The following is a 23,781-nucleotide window of genomic DNA, read 5'->3' on the forward strand; positions in this document are numbered from 1 at the left end:
GATTAGTTATAAACTTCAGTGGTCTCAAACGTTTGCATGTTGGCCAATTACGCTGTAGGAATTATCAAGTAACCCATAGCACATTAGCCTTTTGTAATGCCATTGTTTGGAGCTGCTCAGGTCACCAGATCCTCGCCAGGATGAATTAGCATAGCTCTCCAAGGTACAATGGTGCGGCGCTGATTTACATCGGCTGAAAGCTGTCCCTTTGTCTGCTGGAGTTGTAGCGGGAGCAAGTTTAAATCACAGCTTTGCAGTGGAGGCTCCTTCGACCCAGCCTCGCGGAAACAATGGTACGTGTGTTTTCTCTCTCTCGGCTGTGCAGATGACTTATTAGATGCCAGCGGTAATGCAGAGGTCTGGTGGTAGCTCAACAATAAGCTGAAATCGTACTTTAATGGCGCAATTTGAAGCAAGGAAGGGGAACACATAATTAATGAGCTCATCTGACTTCTGCAAAAGAGAAGCCTATCAGATAAGGGAATTACTTAAGCATGCTGATGAGCAGCTTAAAACTTCCTCATGCTCTTGCTTATTAATATGCCTTTTGTTTTCATTTTGCAGGACCACAGTGGTGTATTGCTACTGCTGTTTCCTGACAGCACATACATTTCCTTTATAGTAACCTTGATTCCTAGAAGGCATTTCTTAGGTCATTAACATGGTAGATCCATTGGACAGAAGCTTCTAGACTAGGCCCACAGATGCTCTGTGTTATTTTGTGCACTTATAACACTCTTTCTGATGAACCCCCAACTCCGTGTTTGTTTATGATGGTAAGCTGCCTGACTATTTGTCTCTGTGATGTAATATCACAACTTTTGCCTTGTGCGTGGTTTCTGAGATGCGGTTTCTAGATCTCATGGCTGGGCTATGTGGTTTCCAAGAGAATTATTTCAAAGGAAAAACCTTAGTGAAATTAGTTGCAGTTTTAAAACAGAATATTTTGTCAAAATCAAATTTATTTCAATGAGGGGCAATCACTCTAATGGCCGAGAAGAATGCAAAGATTAAATGAGGTATGAATAGCTGTAAGATGGTACAATTACCTCCTCAGAAACAATATATTTGTAAAGTTAATTCCTCTCGAACATGAACAATCTCCTTACACTTGACCCCTTTCTATTGCCTCTTCCATGCTTGAACTCTCCTTGAACTTTGAAGATCCATCTTGAGAGTATGATATGACCATCTCTTTTGCATCTGGTTATTTTAGCTCCAATTTGCAGCCCTAAAACGGCAATTATGGTGATATATTGCTCAAGTCACCCGACATGGATTAGTATCGGGATCAGCGCGTTTATGCACAGGAGTGGTGAATGGAGACTACAGCTATGATTTTAAATGACTTGATTAATTTCGAAACAACACTTCAGAGTCCATTACATCCAGCAGGTGTTGGGGTTCAGACTGCCTTCCCTTAAGCAAGGCAAGCATGTCATATTTATTGCTTTTTTTTTTTTATTCTTTTCTCTTTAACATTTCTTTTTATTTTTTCTTCTCCTCCATCCCTTCTATCTGTAAATGCCCATGGCCTTGGAGGCAACGTGGATCATATTCCCATTTTCATAATTCAGAGGGCAAGATTCAGATAGCCAAACTGTAATATGTTCCTTTACAAAGTTTGCTGGGGACACAGAATTATCAGTGTGAAGACCAAGACTGGGTGAATAGCAAGGCTGTTTTGTTGGCTCAGGGTCAATTAAATAATGCCGAGCTTGCATAAAACATCTGTTTTAATGAGCTTTTGATCTAATAGTGCTATTTGAGACTGTGAATGTCAGCATCTACTTGTGATTTCCTCTGATTTTATGCCAGGCAGAGGCAGGTATTGCTGCAGATGCCAAGAGCAGACTCTTCATTGCCCCATTCCTTGTCCTGGGGTCAATACTGTAGAGTGGGAGAAAAGGACAGAAAACAGAGAAAGCATCTGAACTTTTGAGGAATGATTGGATTTGGATAAAGCAGGGAGAGTCATAATGAAAGCTCTTCCAAACATCGTTGATTGTAGGGGCAGCCTTTTGTGACGATCAGATGTCATGTGCCTTTGTTTTGTTCCTCCATTTAAGTCTTTGTGGCCTGATCCGGCTGCTCTCTGTGCCTTGTTTCAGCTAGAATTCTCGTTCCAGGCACGCAATACACACATAAAATAAGGCCCTATTTTGTGAGGTGCCACTGAACTGACTGCTTGATGGCTGAGGTACTCCTTCTCATGAATAAGGGGACAAAAGTTTGGGACTAATGAGAAGTGCAGGGTTGGAGTGTTTGTTTTGAAGACAGTAGCGCATTCTGCAGGCAGTGGTGTGGAGGCAAGGGAAATTCTGACTGGGGTCAGGAGTTTCCCAAAGGAAGCAGCTTCTGTTTGCACTGAAAGTGTAACTCCTCTTAGCAGGGCTGACACTACATCAGCCTGCTCTGAAGTCTACTGAACTGGAGGGAGCCTGTTCAGGCACACGGAGAATGCCTTCATAGGGCAAGAACCATGCACAGCTGAAATACAGATGAACATCATCTTGGAGAATATGGGAAATTAATATAGAACCTTTCCAAAGTCTCGGTTGAAAAGTGATGCCTCGAGCTGATCATGTGCTGAGTGAGCATCTGGGATGATTCAGATGCTGCACTGTGGGAACGATGCTGGTTGTGGAGCAGATGAGAGTAACTCATAAGCCTCTGTGAATGAATTGTCAGGAAAAAGTGTAGCGTAATTAGGAAATGATGATGATTGTTTCTTGTGGTAGTGGTAGTGATGATTTGAAATGTCATTCCTGAAGGGGAAATGAGCAGTGGAAGGCTTGATTTTTCCCTTGACACTTCACTACGTAGGTTGTTCCTCTGTGGAAGTGGTGTATTTACTAAGTTCCTTTACAGTGAGAAAGAAAATGGCCCAGGAAAGCACACTTGAACTAATGTGCTGCTGAAAAGCAACTCTTGCTGATTATGTTCCCTATGCAACAAAATCTTCCTGCACATGACACAAAAGGCACCACTGGCAGCTGAATATTTTTGTCTACCTCAGATCTGTCATTTCTTTGCTATTTTGAAAGTTTACATCTGCAATGCATCATCAAAGAGTGTAAAGACTCTCTGGTCTAAGGGTTATTTCTAGCTAAATATATATATTTTTTAACTGGCACCATTTCTTGAATGGCAAGGTTGGAAAAGGAAATTGACATGTTACATTTAAGAACATGCCTTTTTTCCAAAGATGTTTTTGATATTCAAAAGAAAAAAAAAAAAAAACAAAACACAATGGTGCCTTGCCATCCTACCTGGTGCCTTGTTTGGGAAGGACCCCTAAATATTTGCAGATGTTGTTTGAACCTTTTCTTTAGGTGAAGGTCATGCTTTTACTCTAGAACAATGCATATATTTATCTTAAACTCAAGATAGACTTTGAGTGAAAACTGAAATCCAGATGCGTCCAAATACAAAAGGCTTGGCTGACCCATTAGTGATGTGATAATATTCACATGTTTCAAAGGACTTAACCATTTGCTATCTCAAATTGTTTCCCTTTTTAGTTGGGCTAACCTCTGTTTTCAATATTCTCCTTTATCCATGGGTCAGCAGTACTGTTCCTGTGGGGAAAGCACTGGGCTGAGATCCAGGTTGCAGGTTGCATCTTTCAGCGTTAGATGTTAAAATGGGGAGAGAAAATAGATATTTTTTGTCCTGTAGCCAGCACTGTGCACCTGTCCAAATTTCTTCTCTTTTTAAAATAAAACTTTTCGACGTGTATTTTTTCCCCATTTAAAAGGCACTGAATCATGCCAAAGCCTCAGGGTGTCTCAACATCTTTCTGATTCCTCTCAGAGCTCACGCTGATGATTTCTAGTTGGGGGGGGGAGAGAGGGGAGGGAAAGGGAGTGGTGGCAGACCTGAATCCTAATCTGTGCCTTTAGGGGCACTTGGCAGCCCCCAGGAGCAGCTCAGCAAACAGCAGCCGTGGTGTTTCCCACCTGTGGCACTGCAGAGCTGGCTGAAGGGCTTGGGAAACCATTCCTTTTGAAGCCGTTCCTGACCTCAGGCATGTTTCTGTGCAGGCGATGCACAGCCTGCTCTCCTCCCACCCTTGCTAAGTAATGAGACTCTGCACGCAGGCACAGGCCAACTGCAGCCGCTGCATGCAATACCCAAGTCATCATATTTCTTGTATTCCAAATCCCATTCCTCAACACTGTCAATTTTTTCCCTCGCAGAGAAGCGAAAAGACAGTTTAAGGGACTTTCGGTGACATCCCCCCTGTTTAATGAAGCTTGGAGTTATGGGCAAGTGCCTCGAAGTGCCGTTATTATCTGCATGAGCGACTGAAGGCCGAGGGTCTGGCAGTGTGCAAAGAGCTCCGCCGCAAATGTGCACATTGATCACTGCTAATCAGCCCATCCGGGTCAGGGGTGCTGCCGAGACGGAGAGCTCTGCAAAAGCTGACAAATGGAGCAGTGGAGCTTGGGGGTTAATGTAATATTCAAACAGAATGAGGTATTCATTTTCTTACAAGCTTGTCACTTTTCCCTTCCTCTGACATTTTGCTAGGGAGTAAAATGAAAAGGCAGGGAGAGGGTGAGAATGTATGAGAGAGAAATGTCCTAACCAGGGAGAAAAAAAAAATAATCCCAGTTGTGTATTTAACACACAATAGGAAAAAGGGATTGGGAATCACAGCAATTCTAAATGCTCTTTTTTTTTTTTTCTTTCTTTCCCCCTCCCCCCCCCCCCCCCCCCCGGGTGTTTTGTTTTGTACTCTTTTGCTATAAGGCTTTTTAAATTTCAGACCGACTTTTCTGAAGGCTGTGTGCAAAACATACGGTGTGAATCACTGTCTTACTTGGGCTTCTTGCAAGGGTAAGAGAGGCTTCAGTAATGACAGGTCCAAACTCCAGTAAGATCTTTGCTGATTCCATAATTACTCCAGTATTACAGTGTTGAATCCAGCTGCTGTGAAAGGAATTGTCCTAAGCAAACCCAGAATGTCTGTGAGCTGTAGGATCTCATGCTGTGCAGCAGAGCTCCTGGGCCTGAGATGGAGCTGGGATCCAACTCTGGCCCCTGATAAATCTGCCCATTCTTTCTCTATACAGCTCTGGATCAGAAAATCATTCTTGAGAAATTAATCCTATTTTCTTCTTTTTTTTTCTTTTCTTTTTTTTTTTTTTTCAGTGGAGCTTCTTTCTCATCAGAAAAGTTTGAATTTTTGTCATTCATTTTGGCTCTCCCCACTGTTTCCTAAGCATCTTCTTACTCTTACAAAGTTTGGAAGTATCCAGCTAGCAATTACAATGAGGGCATTAATTGATTTTGTTCATTTCATCCCAAATGCTGAGTAATTGTGTGGGTCTGCCTAGCATGACTGCAGCTCTTGTCCAGGAAGTTTTATGGGGATGGCAGGAGGAAACTTCTGGCACTACAGGAGATATGCACTTCTTCTTTTCTATCTGCTCTCTGTACTAGTTTCATGCTGAAGTTGGAAGTGGAAGGTGAGAGGAGGAGGAGGAAGGGAAGGCATATTGCTACCTGTCTTTGAACCTTTGGAATGCATTACAGCTCTGGTTGAAAAATAATGAAAACAACATATTAGTTTCTCGAAATATCAGGTCTGACAGGAATGTGGAATAGCAAGTGCAACAACACATTGAAAAGTCCTAATATCTCTTTGTTTTTCCCCACATAAAGCAAAAGGCACAGAAGATGGAAGGAAAACCTGTGGGTTAGGTCAGTGGGCTGGGTCCTGGGAGGTGTGAACTCAGATCTCATTTCCCACTGAGGTGGTATAACACCCTGGAATAAACAGCTGATCTTTCTTCCCCTTTGTTTATCAGATGCTTTCAAATGTTCCTCTTTCTTCTGTCTCTTTTGACATCAATTCTTCAAGGCTGGCATAATTTCTTAATGTGCCTTTTAAAGAAGGGCTTCCTTCTAGTAAATGCCTGTCCTGCAGTACAGAAAAATAATATTTGTGAATGTATACAGCCAGAGTTATTTAATCTTCCTTTTACCAGTAGTGCAGCCTGCTGGCTGCCTGCGATGCTGAGAAGCTAGCAACGTTTCTCTAAGACAAGCTCTGTCTCCTCATCAAGCTTCTGTCTCAGAGATTCATGTGCAACATTTCAGTTTACTCAACCTTTAATCGGATGCCTGGCCTATTATGAGCAGTGTGCAGCTTACGACTTCTTACCAATAAACAAGTTTTAAACAGGCTGCCACATCAGATTTTTTTTTTTTTTTTTTTTTTTTTTTTTTTTTGCAGAAAATAAATGTGAGACAGCAAGGAGAGCTCATCATTCCAAACAGTCCTCCTTTTGCTAGGCCACTCTCTTCTTCCCTGCAAGAATTAATTTACAGCTGTGGAAAAGTGTGACTGTCCCACTGGAAAGAAATGCTTGAGCATGGAAAAATCTGCCATTCTATGGGGATTGAAGTATACTTAAAAAGGCAAATTCTTAATGAATTATCCTGAAATCACTGTTGTCTATGACACTTTCTTCTGCTAGTTACATGTGATGTCAGAGTGAATGCAAATACCTTGCTTATCTGGACCGTTGTCCTTTGGGCATCTGATGTTTTGGAACTCCTTAGTCATTTTGACAGACAAAGAGGGTGTTTAGAGAATGCCAGGAGTTATTGCCAGGTCTGTGGACCCTGATTCCCAAAAAATGCATAACTTTTGTTCGGGATCACAGTAACTTTGAGCTTCGTCTTGATGTTTAAATGATTTTATTTGCTTTCTTCTCCCTCCTTTTCTTTCTTTTTTAAAATTTAAAAAGTGGTAGATAGTGAAGAAAACGGTATTTTTTTGTGTGACTACTGTCATCTTGACTAAACTATTGTCATTTTTGGAACACTTCCTAACAGCTTCAGCAACAGATGATGAAGCTCAGATGGGGAAGTGAGTGGATTGCCCTTACTGTGTGGGAGATCACTGCAATGGTAGGTAGGACAGAGAATGCTATGCCTAAGGTTCCCTTTTCAGTCTGTGGTCTCTATGTCTGACCAATTCCTTTTAATGCTGTTAAATGCACTTCCCTCATTTTCCCTGTCAAACCTGATGGAAAGCGTGTTTAAGCTTCCCAGTGCCACTCTCTGTAAGAGATGGCATGCCAGAATAATGTCCTTGGGTACCAACTTGATGCAAAGCATTATAAATATAGGAGACTGGGGCATCAGTTCACAGATGTTTTAATGTGAGCACTTCCCTGGAATAAATTCCCCTCTATCCATAAATTACCACCTGACTAGCTGAACAGGAGCTTGAACATGTACCCAAGCCTCAATAGCCTCCTTCTACTGTTACAATCCGCACTGACTTGGCCTGGCAGGTACAGAAATTCTGGAAATGAATGGAGGTGAGTATTACAAATTCTGTTATTACCTTTTGTTGGCATCAGTGTGCAGCTGAGGTCTGCAGTTACTGTAGGGGAAACATAAGAAACATTGACACGACTTTGTACTAAACAGCCCTGGCCTTCAGCACTTCACTGTTTGCTGATAACGTTGATTTTTCAAATAACATTTGTTATGGCTCTGTTCCCCAGTATTTCTGTGAGAAGCGTTTAAATGATTTTAGACCAGAGGTGCCATCACAAATGTCAGGCAAGGAAAGTAATTTTTCTCAAATAGCTGCAGCTTTGATGACACATTAACCCTTTCTACTGGGGAGCTTAGCACTGATAAACACAGCTGGCAGTAACAGTGCATATTTGCTTTCCTTCCTACCCCCTCTGGATTGTAAAATGTTCCAGGATGATTTGATAGTAGCTGAACTCATCCCTCTCCTCTGTCTCCTTCAGCGATGATAAAGAAGTCAAAATAATGGAAGATTGGTTTTCAGTGGTCTTCCTTTTTAATATTAGGAGGAAGCTATTGAGGTTTGGGTATGTGTTCTAACTTCTGGTAGGATGGACTGAAAGTGATGGGAGGATTTGTGTATTTTCCTCTTGGAGGGGGAAATTGGTCAGGAGCAGAAAATGTGACCTTGGGCAAGCTACCTAAGTGGACTGTGATGGAGAATTTAAAAAGAGGGGAGAAATGCTCAACTCACCTAGTCGTTTTCCCTCTTTCCCACTAGATGGCCAGTTGTGTTACATCCACAAACCCTTTTCTATCTTGCTATCTGGGAAGCTCTAAATGACATGCATGCATCTCAATCTGCCACAATCCTGGTGAAGAATGCTAGAAACAGATCTCATGATTCAGGCAGGAAACTTTCAAGCAATACCCTACTGGGTCATAAATATTTTTTTCCATCACTTGAATTTCATAATTTTTTATTCCCTATAGAGATAATATTCAACAGTAAAAGCAAGGGACAGACCTTCTGTTAGAAGGTCAGGAACTAAAATGAGCAACATGGCTTGAAACTATGTTCAAGACAGAAGAGTGTTGTTTAGCCATGCTTTCTTGTTCAGTTTCCACACTACTTTTCTTTTTTTCTTTTAAATGGCTTGGCACTGGCACTGGTTTATCCTTCATGTGAAATTTATTATTGTCTTACTTACATTAATTTTGAATGCTTGATCAGAAATCTGATCTCTCTCTGGTTTATATGTTCACTTTCCAATAAAGCAATTAAACCCCAGCTGCTGTGCAGGAAAGAGTGTCTATGAGTCAGATCCTCTTCCCAAGGATTGCTCTCTTATAGATAGCTCTTTTGTCCACTTCGCCTGCTAAGAGTTTAATTACACTGAAGAAGATGATAAATGCCTGATATTTTGCTTGGGTGTGGAAAAATCTGAATATCCTTAAAATGGTTCTTGGAAATGCTTCTAAGGAAAGCAATAGCTCTCAACCTGCTATTCTTATCTGTACAGAACCAGAGTTGGTTGTCTCATATTGCATTAGTCAAACCCTGTTGGAGAACTTCTTTTTTTGCTTTAGAACTACCTTTTCTTAGTTTTTAGTCTAGGAATATAATGATTTACTAAAAAGCAATGGATTCTGTCATCCTCTGTAGCTTTGCGCTGTCTTGTACTCCCAAGCAATCAGATCACTTTCCTGACAGTCGACTGCCTTTTCCAAGTATTCTAGAAATGTTTGGTCTGCATTTGCTCTTGTCCTTATTCTTGAAAGTAAAGTACGAAGACTACAGGAACTGCAAATAAATGAGAGTTAGATGTAAAGTTCAAGTTGGGGAGAAAGAGATCTTAGTGCTGAGAATAATTATTTCCCTGTAGATAAACACAGAGCTCCTCCAAAGGCACTGGAGCCAAGCATAGGAAAAAACTGATGTGAGCAAGCAAGGACTGCTGAATGGTGACAGTGAGCCTGCATGCTGCTATATACAGACCTCTTCACAATGCCCTCTGATTTTTGCAATCAGATGAAGAACAAGATGAAGGGTCTGGTTAAACCTCATTTGTTTAAAAAGAAAGACCTACAATTTCCCCCAGAATTCTGTACTGAATATATATTTTTTCCACCCAAACAATTCCTGCCCCACTGGATAGAGTTAGGAACTCCTCCTTAGCAGTGAAGGTCATCTTTGTGTCTAGCTGCCAACCAGAAGGACTGAAGGATGCAGCAGCCCATGAGGCTGGTCTGTATTTTACATCTCCTGCTTGGAATTGAATGTTGTTTTGCAGAGTGAGGCTTTCCTGGATGCCGTTCCAACTGTTGTACTGATGACAAACAGCAGTCTCTTTTTCTAACAGATGTAATGGTGAACACCACCAGGAAAACAGGCTCCTGATGTTTATTGTGGAGTAATACATGCTGAGCAGGGATGCCTCAGTGACAGTACTGTATTTCTGTTTCAGGTTTTTTTTTTGTGGAAGAGGTACATCAGTGAATCCACTTTGTTGCACCCTGATTTTTGTCTTACAAGAACATACATCATCAGAGAAGCCTAAAGTAAGTTCAGCAAGGAAGATGGCTTTTATTCAAGCTATGCGAGAATGTGTGAGATGCACGTTATGCTGGTTCTTTTTTGACCACAGAGGAGGAGGTGCTGAGGACTTAGAAAGTTCAGCTAAGAGTCTAGTCCAATGAGCATCATGCCGATGGAAAAAAATTTTAGATATGCTTAGGACCAAATACTGCTCGCAGAAAAGGCAATAGCAGTTCTGCTGCTCAGTTCAGTGCTACCCTAGGTTTTGATCATCTTAATGTCATAAAACAAGTTCTTAGCTCTATAAGATCCTCCTCATCTGAGTAGTATTTCGACGTGATTCAGTTTAAGTTGAGTGAACTGCAGGACAGAAACAATTTTAATGATTTTCTAAAAACTGCTCTGACTATCTATTTAATAGTGTTGTTGAGGAACAAAGCTGTTGTTCATGTTAAATACTGCACTATGTACAACTGACATCCTGATAATTGTTTTCTCTAATTTGAAAACATGAGACTGTAGGCATTTGAATGCTTTTACTGCAGAGATGAAACTGCATCATGTTATATTACTGCTCAGGTCTGGATCCTAATCCTCCTGTTTTAATAGATGGAATCCATGATCCTATTTCTGTCACTCTAGAAAAATCCTAGGTAATTTTCAGGGGGGAAAAAACAATAATATCCTCCTGAAAATTAACTTATCTGGGAACATCTTGCATTGGGATTTGCTATAAAGAACAAAGAGCATACAGGAATTTAACAGACAACATCCTCCCATCAGATAGTGGTTAATTTTTTAATAAAGTTTAAATGATGCTGTTAAGTATTTTGAATGAATTTCCCTATGGTCCATTAAACGCTGAATAGCATTTCCACAAGTGTGTTTTTTTAAAATCTAACAGACACACACAAGTGTGCTTGTTTAAAATCTAAATTAATACCGTATTCCTGAACAGGATGGAATGCACATTAGATAGAAGGGGTGAATTCACATACCTGCTGCATCAGTGGGTTTGCAGCAGTATTCTGTCTGTGACAGTGTACAACACTGTCGTGCCAGTGATGGATAGCCTATATCTTGTCACTCAGGCTTTTCACAGAGAAAACAGTTGATGGTAGAGATAAATACCAAAAAACTGAGACAATAGCTGACAGAAGTAGGGAACTGCAGGGAGTAGGCTCTGGATCAGTATGCTTAAAAACACCGCTGCTCATCTCTTTCTATCAGTTTTCAAACAGGGTGTCAATTAGAAACCTCTAAAGGAATTATGACATTCTTCCTAACCCCTCAGTACAGTGCCCAGTGTTTCCTTACCCATCCCTTCCCCTTGATTCCTCCAGTCAGCCCTCTGCTACTCACACACGTCTGTCTCTGCATTTTCCATCAAACCTGGAAATGCCTCCTGCCTGCCAGAAAGACAAGATGGCTCAGCTGCCCTGCAGTCAATCCGACAGCTTGGCTTGCACGGCAGAGCCTGGCCAGCCGAGTCACATTTTGACCTCCTTCATCTGCTCCTCTGAAAAGTTTTGGAGCCACACAAACTCCTGATAGTGTTCTGCTCCCATGTGCCAGAGCTCCCTAAACAAATCCGGCAGATACGGGCTGGGCTGAGGGGCTGTGGTCATATTTTGTTTTGGAAATGGTTACTGCAATTTTCTCTCATTACATCTTTTCCCCTCCCACCTGAATCACATTTGGCTGAGGCTCCTAGCTAAGCCTGGTCCTAACCCTGGCACCTTAGTCTCTTTCTGTGGGGAGAGCCAGATGCTACATGAAATGCAGTCCTCTATGACAGAGTGAAGGCTTTGGTGAACAAAGGAAGGGCAACAGATGTCATCTACCTGGAGGTATGCAAGGCCTTTAATTTAATCCACACCACATCCTTATCTCTAAACGGAAGAGATATGGATTTGAAGGCTGAGCTATTTGGTGGATAAGGAATTGGTTAGGTGGCAGCAGCTAGAAAGTTGTTGTCAACAACTCTATGTCCAGGTGGAGGCTGGTATTGAGCAGTGTCCCACAGTCTTGGGATCAACACCTTTATTAACAGCATAGATGATGGGATTGAGTGCACTCTCAGCAAGTTTGCGGACAACAGCAACCTGAATAGTGCAATTGGTATGATAGAAGAAAGGGATGCCATCCAGAGGAATCTGGACAAGCTTGAGGAGTGAGCCCATGTGAACTGAATGAGGGTCAACAAAGCCAAGTGCTTTCATGATTGATTTTGGTGAGAGTGTGTTCTACGTGTTTTTTAATCAGCATTATTTCCTTAAAACACAAGCCCATATGTTGTGTATATTGTTTCTGCTTCATTACGGAGAGAAGCCTTGCTGGCTCCTGATGAGTTTTTGCCCACGCTCCTGTAAGGAGGGTGAAGTCAACATGTGTGAGTGATTTATATTTTGTGCTTAGTGCAAAGTAGGTTAGCTCTGTCTGATGTTGTGTAGTGTCTTTAATCATACAAAGAGGCCTGAAGTCCCTCTATTTTGTGCTGTAGTAGTTTTTCACTTTATTGCCACTTATCTTTTGTGCTTTGGCATAAGAGGGGAAGATCTGTGTGAAAGAACTAAGCTTGCCCTTCAGGTCTTTAGTTTTCATGAGGACTTTTCTCTCATTGTTATTTTTCAGTGCTCAAGTGGTTTCTCTGCAGTTCATAAATCCTAAATTAACTTCTGTAGGTTTGTGAATCTTGACGTGAAAACATATATGAAATCCCTACTGTAGTAGTCCCTGAAGAAACCAACACTCGCTCACGGCTTTTTATGTTCATGGATGTAAAAGCTGCTGAGAGCATTCTTATTTATCTATTGTGTCCATACCCCTTGTCTGGTTGCTCAACTGGCACTTTAATTAATCCATTAAATAGAGGTCAGATGGTGAAGTATGTGTGCAGATTGAACATTCCTTTTGAGGCAGTGTTTTGTTTTAAATGCTATCCACTACTGCACTGCACGCTGGGATCTCTGGTCAGGATGTTGGAGATGACCTCAGCACTACTCCAGTAAGTAAGAAGAGCTCAACCATGTAAAACAACTTCAATTAATAGTTAATTATATGAGGTAGTGCTCCTGTGAGACCAAGTTATCCCGAGTCATTTACAGCTACCCATGCTTTGTTACACTACAACAGAAAAAGGAAGAGCACTGAGAGTGCTGCCTTGGGATCTGCTGTCCAAAGTGAACAGAGCAGGTGGGGATTTTGGAGTCCAGTGAGGTCTTAAGCTAAGGAATGAGAAACAGTTTCCATATTCTTGTCCAAGAGTAGGAATGTTTCTTTTCATTTCCACCCTTGTATCTCCAAGTGAGAAACATTTTGGAGTGAGATGAGTTTCAAATTTTGTGGTGGGGCAGATCATTGTTTGGAAAAATGGAGCTGGGGGAAAGAGAAGACAGTAGCACATTTTTGTGCTGAGGTTGGAAGAATGGAAATAATTATGACTCTGTAAGTGTCAGTCACTCTGTCTCTCTTTGTTTTGACACATTCAATTCTAGTGACTGGTGGTGAAGAAGATGAGAGCATTAGGGAGATTTGAAGTAAAAATTTTAATGGGGGGAAGCAAGAGGAAAAAAAAAAGCTGTCGAAGATGATTTCTGGCAGGCAGTCCAGTTCCTGGTGCAGACAGATTGGCTGATGTTGATTGTTGACAGCTTCTCCAGCTTGCTAATTACAACTGTAAAATATTCAGGTGAATGACAGTAACTTGAAATGTTAATTCTGCTTTTTTTTTTTTTTAATTTTTATTTTTTTTTATTTTGCAGCTGCAACTGTTAGTTAGCTATTGCTGTAATTGATGGACACTGGCAGTTGCTCAGACAGATGGAAATTAATACTCGTGTTACCGTTAGAACTCGCTTTCACAGTCACGTTTTTATTAGCCTCCCACACTGAATTAATGTGTGCACGATGGTGCGTGTAGAATCATAGAGTCATTAAGGTTAGAAAAGACCACTAAGATCATCAAGTCCAGCCATCAAGAAGGAGCAGCACAGATCCTACCTGCAGACCAGCCAGGTGCTTGCTCTGTATTGGTGGGCCATGGTAAAAAGTAGTGAGGCTGTATCAAATGAAAGGCATCAGCCTGCCGTGGGCTTCTGGTGCTGAACCATGGGCTGAATCATCGCAGAGCTGAGCAAGCAGTTCAGGCTAGCTTTGGAAGAGTGGGTTTGGGATATTGTGCTGAATGATGCCTCACATGAAGTGGGCTCAGATTGGAATAATTTCACTTTTCTACTAGTGCTGTTAAAGCTGATGCATGTGCAAAATCTTAAAATGTAAAGCAGTAGTGTGGGTTTTACTATTGGAGACAGAACTTCACTCTGTTGTACATGAAAGGAGAAAGATGATGAAACAAGACTAATTGTCATGCCTGGCTGCATTGAAGATATTTACTGGAAAACAAATGCTTTCCAACACCAAAGTTAACAAAAAAATGGTCCTATATATGACTTGACGCTTGGAGATGTGAACTCTGAATGAAGTTTCACTGCAATGGTGATACATAAGGTGCGTTTGTGTACAGGCTGTTTCTGTGGAATTTTCTTCCCTAAAGCAATGATTTATCTGTATTTCACCAGGCCTTATGTTGCATGGTAGTTTACTCAGGAAACCACGTGATTTTAATTCCTGCCCTCAGTTCCTATTTAGCAACGTCTCTTTTGAGTAACTTGAAGAAGCATGATACTGAACTTTTTTGAGGCCCCAGAATTTCAGTATTTTCAAATGTTCTGCTTTTCCTTTTTCAGGTAAGAAGGCTTGGTCACTGTAAAACCCTAAAAAGTGTTACCTGGATGGTTGTTTGCAGCTGCAGATCCTGCCAGAGCTTAGAAGAGAGAAATGCTTGCATTCAAGGAGAATGGAGCCATCCATCCAGTAGAGAGCTGATGCCTTAGTTGCTAGCTTAATGAACACAAGAACAGGCCCTGCGCTTTTCCTGAACTTGAGAAAAAGGTTAGATATTCTTTATAATTCCCACAATGATGTGGGAGTCTTTTAAAATGTACATCAGAGTTGATGGAAACTTGTGGCTTAACTTCATCAGAAATGCAGCTATTATCTTACTTGCTGAGTTTTAGTCATGTGAGTTGAAAGCAACTACTATGATGATTGAAAGGAAAATGCCCAGAGGTTGTATAAGCAATAATTAATGTGAATCATAGAACCATAGAACTATTTGAGTTGGAGGGGACTTTCAAAGGTCACCTAGTCCAGCTCCCCTGCAATGAACGTGGACATCTAGATCAGGGTGCTGAGAACCTGGTCCAGCCAGCCCTCAAATCTGAAGGTAGCACTGAGGTGAAGTTTTGGTAAATCGTGACATTGTAGGTACTAGAAACTATTTGAGAGATTACTTATTTGACTTGAAAGCAGGCTTTCTCTTTGAGACCGTGGGACGAGGGGGCTGGATCAGGAAAAAATCCTGGCTTGCCTCAACAAGAATTTGCTTCAGCTTCCCTGGTTTGCTTCAGTTTAGTCAGTGACCACACAGGACTTTGCATCTTGGAAAGAGCTAAAGCAAGCTAGTGTATGCAAAGAGCTTCATTGAGGCAGCTCTGCCAACAGTGTCTGCCAAACAAGTTGAAGGGTTTACTACTTTCTGAGTAGCAAAGTCAGTTCTTAAATTCTGCTTTAAGTTTCCAGAACATAGTACTTCAAGTTGATGAGGAAAGTCCTTCTTTCCTTCGTGTTCAGAGACTGTGACTAAGTAGAACTCTTCCCAGGAGGTGTTTTGAGCCATGGGTAGAGGTAGGCTGACAAAATGGACAGCAGCTCAGTCCTAGGTGTGAATGCATCTTCTGGCTGTTTTGTTGCTTCTGTGGAGGAAGGCCATGCACACAAGGTCCTCTCTCCCATTCTGTCCTATACCTAAGCCTCTTGCTAACAACTCACCAGGTGTGACTGAGTGGCAGTTCTGACTTCAGAGCTGCAGTGTCAGCAGTTGCTAAGGATCTCTCCACTAGCCTGCTCAGCAAAGCTTTGCTGTCAGTATAGTTTTGCTCTTGCATGCAGTGCAGGAGATGTTCATGTGCTAAAGGTAAGATTGTGTTGCCCACTGCTATGCCAATTACTGGATATTAATGGCAGGATAGCATGCATATGCCTAAACTGGGAAGCAGAAGGTTAATAGACGAACAGCACCAGAAGATCCCATTTATCAGTTTCTATTTATCTCTCCTTGGGAGGTGGCAGGTTTACAGTAAATACCTTCTGTCCTCCTAATTTCCTAATGATGGGGATAATGATGGAGAATGGTGAAGTCATTAACTGGGACAGCCTCTGTGCATCACTCTGTCAACCACATCTCTCCAAGACCTGCAATGAAAAGTGATGGGCCCCAGCTGTTCACCAGATTCTCTTCCCCTCCCCCTCTCCCCATTCCCAACCCCAGTTGCAGGCTTAGCAGTTGGAAAGGGAAAAAAATAAAAAAAAAAACCACAATCCAAAAGACAAAGGGCTGGTCCCTCTCTTCTGCACTTGAATGATCCTGCTATAGAGCTCAGTGCAGTGCTGTCCTTGGACAGAATGGTGTTATTTCAGTAAGGACCACAGCACTGCATAACAGTGGTTTTATTAAAAAGAGCAGAATGCAGAAGCAAGTTGCACTGTTTGGAGTGAGACTCTGGATTTCCATTGTGCTGCCTTCTGCTGAAGGTCCTATTAAATATCTGTAAAAATTCTTAGCAAACAGCTCTTAAAGTTATAGGTATATTGGGAATAGAACTACAGAGAGAATACAGTACCCAGATTTTCTAGATCACAAGAGTGCAATGAAGGTGGTGAAGTTACCATCCCTGGAAGTGTTCAAGAAACGCAGGGATGTGTCACTGAGGGACATGGTCAGTGGGCATGGTATGGATAGGTTGGGTTGGACTTGGTGATCTTAGAGGTCTTTTCCAACCTTTATGATTCTATATTGCTATGGTCACTTGTTGTGGCCTTGAGTGTCCTATGACAGAACTCTGCAAGTACTTAGCTGCTGTTTCCTCTGTAGAGGCTGAGAATCCAACTTTCTGCCTTGAAATCTTTTTTACAGAGAGGCCTGTCTGCAGTGAGGTTTTCCTATTGCATCTGCCATTTGTCAGGCTCATAAAAGAACTCTTGAGCTGTGGGAGCTTTGTATTAGAAGGGTTCATTAACTTTCAAATGTTTCAATTGAGAAATTTCAGAGCTCTCAGCAATCGACCAAGGTGGCTGGCTCAGCCAAGAGTGTCCCCTGACAGTCAGGTACAGATGTGATTGCTAGTCAGAGAGCTGTAAGAAACATAATAGTGTCCCAGAAAGTGTCATACTTGAGCTGGAGAGGCTTAAACCAAATAGCCCAGAGAGACCGTAAATAATTTTTGTTATTCTTTAAGGGACAGGAAGACAGAGGAGCCCTTACCCAGTAGTATGCCAGGAATTCAGTCTATGAGTTTGTAATGCAGTTGGGTCCCATTCTGGTGTGACTCATCATGTTCATAAGCTGTCCTGGAAAACACGACAGGGGAAATGAAAACACAGTTGTGGTGAGAGAAGGGACTCCACTGGCTAATCCTAAGCACATGACAAACTGTTCCTAAGTGCCAGGTGCCAGGAAAGGTTGAGATGGTACAGACAGGCTTTTTGTCTGAGTTAGGTTTCTGTTACAGTAGTATCTGAGCAGGGGAATAGACTGATGAAGGGCAGTGAAACAGTTCTTTTGTCTGGGAGATGTGATGTTATCCAGTTAATGCAATAGAAATAGACTGAGTAAACTTTGCCTAACTATTTTTTTCTGTTTTATCTTCACATGCTAGATGCTACTCCAGATAGTATTTCATACAAGTGAGATGAAGCTTGGGATTTCAGTCCTACCATGTTTCCTTGGTTCCCATAAGATCTCCTGAAGCTCTTAGCTGAAATGTAGTCGTTAATGCCACTAGTTTCCTGTGGTCTGACTGTTCAGTGTCCAGCAATGTAACTGCAGCAGTCCTGGGCAAGGTTCAGTAGCATCAGCTGTTTCCGTGGCCAGCCTCTCAGCTTTGACACCTCAAGCATGACATAAATCAGGCTAAACAGAACATGCAATATTAAACATCTGTTGACTTCTAAATAAGGAAAATCATATTAGTCACTCTGTAAGCAATCTGCATGATAATTTCAGGAAAGCATGAGGTGACTGTTCTCTCAGAGGAAGAAATAGCTGATGGATATTTTCTATATATGTGAACTAGCTGTAGGAAAGACTGAAGAGCTGACTGTGGATAGAAGTCTTCCTTCTGTGAGGAGCCTTTGTTGGAGAAAAGAAAGACAAGTCAAATTGTCTGCCGCTGTGGAAATTCATTTCAGATGTGTACAGGACAGTATCTACAGCACCAATTCTTGGGCAGAATGGAATCTGTTGCAGATACTGCTTGTCAACTGAAAGAAATCTCACTGGAGCATTGTAATCTCTCTAAAATAATTTTTTCAATTATGTTTAACATACAGCAGTAGATGACTTAAAAAACCATACTAGCTGACAGCCCAAAGGCAACCAAATGTTATAGTCCATTTTTAAAGGTGTGGAGTGTTTATATTAACCGTTCATCTATAGATGGTTGAAAGAAAACAAAATACATAAATTGTGCACCTTTTAGAGATCTCAGCACTTAGACCTGCAGATGTGCCTGCAGTGTAGAAACAACGAAACATGCAGTGTCAGGATGAGGAAAATAAAGGTTTGGACCAAGTTTATGTAGAAACACAATCATTCAAATGTGTGTCAAAGTTCAGTTCTAACAGCATTTTTACCTTGCAGAACAACACTGGTGCTTTAGGAGCAGTCTCTTGAGAATCCACTTCTGTCATCTGAAGAGCAGTGTTTGGAATAGGATGATTACAGATACTTTACCTCACGTTTGTTAACGTCACACCAGTGTTCCAATCATACACCATATAAACATATATGCAATCATTACGTTGTTAATGGAAGTATTAGAAACAAGTGCGTTCAGTGCATTTGTCTCCAGGTATGCTGGCTGGAAGGATTATTCCTCTGGCACGCTTAAGATGCTACTACTGTGAATTTAAGATCATGGCTATTTTAAAAAGAGACAGCTAGGTATCCTGTATATAGTATATACTGTATATAGTACTAATTGTCTTTGCTCGAAAGGAGTGTAAAATGATCCATCTGTCGTGACACTAGGATATGTAAATGGAATTCTGAGAGCAATAAAGAATACTAAGCATCTACTCCTTCTCTTTACAGAAAAGCACTTCTGTGATTTCTTCTAATGCAAAAAAAAACCAACCACCTTGTCTGCTCATCTTGGAAAACTCACGTGAACTCTTCTCCCACTGCCCTTTATACTAGCTCCAAATATCTTTAATGTTAGTTATACGATAATGTGGTAATTATTTCAGCATTCACCAAGCATTTTGTTTGGTCTTTCTACAATCACACTGATATTTTCATTACTCTCAATTTATCCTTTCTCTTCCTTTCCTTGCTACCGCTTGCAGTGGAAATCAGTGCAGTTCTATCCTGTTAATATTTTCTTCCCCTTCCCCTTTCTTTTTCTCGGATAAACCACTTTGAAGCCATGAGCTGTGGCCACAGCCCTCTATAGACTCAACGTAGAGTTTTTCAGGGGTTAAGTGCAGTAAAAACACCATGATGCAGAGTTATGACTGCCTATTCAGGGTTTCCTCTTATTCACATAATGGAATGCATCTTCACATATTCAGTCAGCCATGGTTATTCTGCCTGGCTACACAGACTGAAACTAAGATGCACACTGAACATTTCTGTCACTTTCACTGTTCTGGCCACTATACTTATTCAAAGAGCTGGAAGGAAAACTCTCATTGGAGAAAAATTCATTTAGCCTTATGAAAGCCTGCACTGGGCTAATAGGAACTTTAGAGAGCTCTCCCTTCTGGTTAGGGTTGGCCTGATCAAGGCCTGAGGCAGAATGAAGAGACAGTTTCAGTGTCCGAGTAAACATTAGGGCCATAGATGAGCAGGATTTTGTTCATAAGACCATTGCTCAGAAACTGGAAAATAAGCCTGCCATAGCAGTGAGCTGCTGGTAGTATATACTGTGATCATGAGACTGTTGCAAACTTCAAGGTGAAAATGAGAATCTTTGTGGTTATTGGTCAAGCAAAGGAGACATCCTTATGTTAAGGATCCAGGTGATGGTAGGTTTCTATTACATAGGCTTGGAAAAAAAAAACAACCAACAACAATGCAAAATGTGGGTAAGATAAGCTTACTTTGGGAATGGTGGTGGTGGCTGCCTGTAGAAGGGGTGAGCTGTGCATGCTTCTGGGCAGCGTAAGTATGTAAAGGAGATGAATTGAAGGCACTGTGTACATTAGAGTAGTTCCAGTGCATGTTGCTAAGCTGGGATGAAAGAGTATGGCAATAGACATCTATTGGGAGTTGAAAATCATCACTCATGGTGCACAGATGCTGAAGGTCGCTGCAGGAGAAGTGGTGTCCAGAAGTGGGAGCAGCATCTTTGTGGTAATGTGGCAGGATCCTTCTTTTCCTGGAAAGAAGAATGCCAGCTGTCAAGCACCTAGAACTTAAGAATTTCCTGGAAGAAAAGATGCAACAAATGCAAACTGCTCTTCAATTGACAGAAGTGGATTCTCAAGAGGCTGCTGCTAAAGCACCAGTGTTGTTCTGCAAGGTAAAAATGCTGTTAGAACTGAACTTGGACACACATTTGAATGACTGTGAAAATGGAATCCAGGTCCAAACTGAGATGGAATGAATGAAACACAGAGAATCACTAAAAAGTACTTCGAATTCCTTCCAAATTATCCTGTAGCACTTCTGATTGACAAGGCTTTGTCAGACCTGCCTCAGTAGGTCTGTCCCATCAGGAATCAGGGCAGAGATGAAGGGACAGATGGAGGAAAGGAGACAGAGTATATGATCTTGCTCAAGGGACATGTTAAATTTAAGATTTTTTTTTTTTTTTTGTTAATGGCTTCACAGTGTATTAGTGTCTGACCTTGCAGAAAGGATTTTTAAGTACCTTCCCATTCTCCCTTTGCTTTGCTTTCTGCTTTTTATCTTCTTAGAGTAATAAAGATGCTCAACTCCAGGGAGCTCCTATAGGAATAGAATGCTAAAACACACAGCCTTGCTCTGGAAGAGGAGGTGGAGGAAGGAGTGTGAATAGAAAGGGGGAGGAGATCTGTCAAAAACAGTTTTAGGACTGATGAAAGCATGAAGGAAGGAGGGGACAGTCTCCTCCTGAATATGATCGTGTCATTTCAGAAGACTCTTTACTGCAGCAGAGCTATGCATCAGTGCTGGGAGCAGTGTACATGAAGAATTAGCATTTGCTTGGAGCTTCTAATGCGCTGCAGGAAATAGAATTGATCTCTACTCCTGCTTCAAGGCTAAGGAGAACTAAGGCACCCTCTGGTTAGGAGAGGGTGCTTTCCCTGCTTGGCAGCACAAGTTTGGGAGCAGGAAGAACACTAAAACTCAGATGGCTGAGTGTATGCTTTGTTTGCAGCTACAAATGCAGCAGTAAAAGAAATAGCTCACTTCTGCTTATTGTATTGCATCTGCTTTAGCTTACACTTGTATCTACTACCAGTGGTTCTGTGTGAGATTCCACTAATCTGGGGAGCTGGGGCACTACAGAAGAGGATAAACAGAAGAGTTAAAGAAATCAAATGACAGAATAACCAACCAAAGGGGAAACACATTTCTAATTTTTCTAGGGTAAAAGCTGAATCCTCACTACAATAGGGGCAATTCATTGTTCTCTGTGAGTACACAATGGTGGGAATGATGCAGAGCAAGTGATCGTCTTACTAAAATTTTGTCACAATCTTTACTTGCTGTGATGGATCCTATCACTGTCTAAAAATTAGGGCTTTTCTGCCAGGTATCTATTTCAATTCTTTTCATATATTAAGGGGACAGATGTTTTGATGGCAGAGGGTCCTTATACAAGCTGTCTGCATTGATACATACAGATGACTTTGTATTGGAGAAGGAAGGTGTGGCAACAGCAGGGGCAGTGAAGAAAAATTCTGGTGGCTTTGATTCACAGGAAGACTGCTTCTGAAGTGGTGGAATCCGAATGCACAGCTGATAACAGCCCAGGCTTTATGGCACTAGCTGCAAAGTGCTAAGATCAAGATGATAGGTGGCCAAAGGATTTTCTTGTGGTCAGCAGAAGTAGATTTGAGGCATAGTCAAGAGTCAAGGAGCTGTGTTCTTTCTTTTTGCTACAGTGGCCTTTGCTGTTTAGCCTTTGTGAAACAGTGTCCCCCACCCCCATGGTGCTGTCACAGCAGTAACATAGCACTGAGGTGATTTTGTATCGTGCAGCCAAAAGAAAGGAAAATAGTGTCTTAAGTGACAGGCTCTAAATACAGTGAAAAGAAGACATTCATCATGCGTGTGCAGTCATATTTTTTGTCATCTCCTTAGACTGTGAAAAGGCGGTCACAGTAAAGCTTACTTAAAATACGTTCAGTCTTTTACTGTTGACGTTAGGTATTTTTTTTCAGCCAAAGATCTCTAAGTTGTGAAGATACATAGGGCTTAATGACACTAGTAAGCCATTGGATAACTCCAAAAGTTATTTTTTGGTGTTTGGATGTGTTTGTTTCTGTAAACAACTGTATGTAATGAGAGGAAATACTAATGTGATAAGTAAGTAATTAAGTACAAAATACTTAGTTATGAAGGTATCATCTTTGCTGAGATTTATTTTCCTTTGGGTCTATTTAAAATTACTACTTTCATTTACATCACTGTCTTAAGTGTACTGTGTACAGAAGGAGATTAAATTTTAGTAAAAAGACAATTTTTTTTACTACAGGAGGTTTTTAAAATGGGAAAAATACGTCTGATGTTCTAGTGTTCCCAGAGGCCCAAAAATTGAGGTATGTGGTGGGAGTTAAAATCCTATTTCATGTCAAGACGTGGAGTTACTATTCAGTAGGTGATCATTCAACTCTGTTCTGTCTAAAATTTACATTGGGAAGAAAAGGACAGTGTTTAAAACTGAGTTAGATCTGTATATAATGAGAGAACTTGAATCCAAATCAGAGAGCTTGGGAGCAGCCAAGAGATAAACAGCAGCTTCTGTTCATCTCAGCTTCACATCAATAGGAAGGCTTTGACCTGACCTGTCCTTAGGTTGCACCTGGGCTCATTGGTCAGTTAAAGCAATCAGATCAGAGCAGAGTCTGACGCTGGTTTTAAGTTTCCAACTTACTGCTTTTATCTGCATGGTTCCACACAGCTCATTTTGCAAACATTCCATGATGCATCATGATAAATTGAACTACTGCTGAAGTCAAAGGGTAGGAGCTCATGTGTAAATGAATGCTCCTCAAATTCTCGTTACCTATAGGGCCTTTGAGATAAGCTCTAACAAGCATAGTGCAAACAACAGCGGTTTAGTTTGTTGCATGCCATTGGGAAATTAAATGTGTCTGCCAAGTTAATGTCACTTAAAATTTGCAGTGACATTTACTGCATTTGACAAAATGTAGGAAAAAGAGGTTCCAATTAACCAGAACTTCAAACACAGCAGATCGCTCCGTTTATTTCGGAGGCATGATATTCAGAAAGGTCAGTCTTTCAGCAAGATAACCTCCACCATTTACAGTGCTCACTACAGCTAATGAGCACTTTGCTCAGTTACATAATGGGTGCTTTATGCAAAGAAAATCCTGATGTGGTTCTGTAGTTGATGTACGCAGTAAAATCAGTTTTACCCTACAGATATGAACAGAGGAAATGATGTATAAGAAATCTACTATAATGTACTAGAAAGACAAATGCCAGTTCTGCCCTGGGAGCTGACCATTCAGAAGATGTGTGTGTTCTAACAGGAAAACAATAGATGGAGAGAGATTAGGCCAGTTAAGTGCCCTGGGAGGAGTGGTGATCTTTACTTGGAAGAAATGTCTGAGGTTGAGGGAATCTGGACATAGTCTTGCTGGGTCTCTTGTTGAGAGTA

The sequence above is a fragment of the Meleagris gallopavo genome, chromosome 4, assembly GCF_905368555.1.
Source record: "Meleagris gallopavo chromosome 4, MGAL_WU_HG_1.1, whole genome shotgun sequence".
Lineage (NCBI taxonomy): Eukaryota > Metazoa > Chordata > Aves > Galliformes > Phasianidae > Meleagris > Meleagris gallopavo.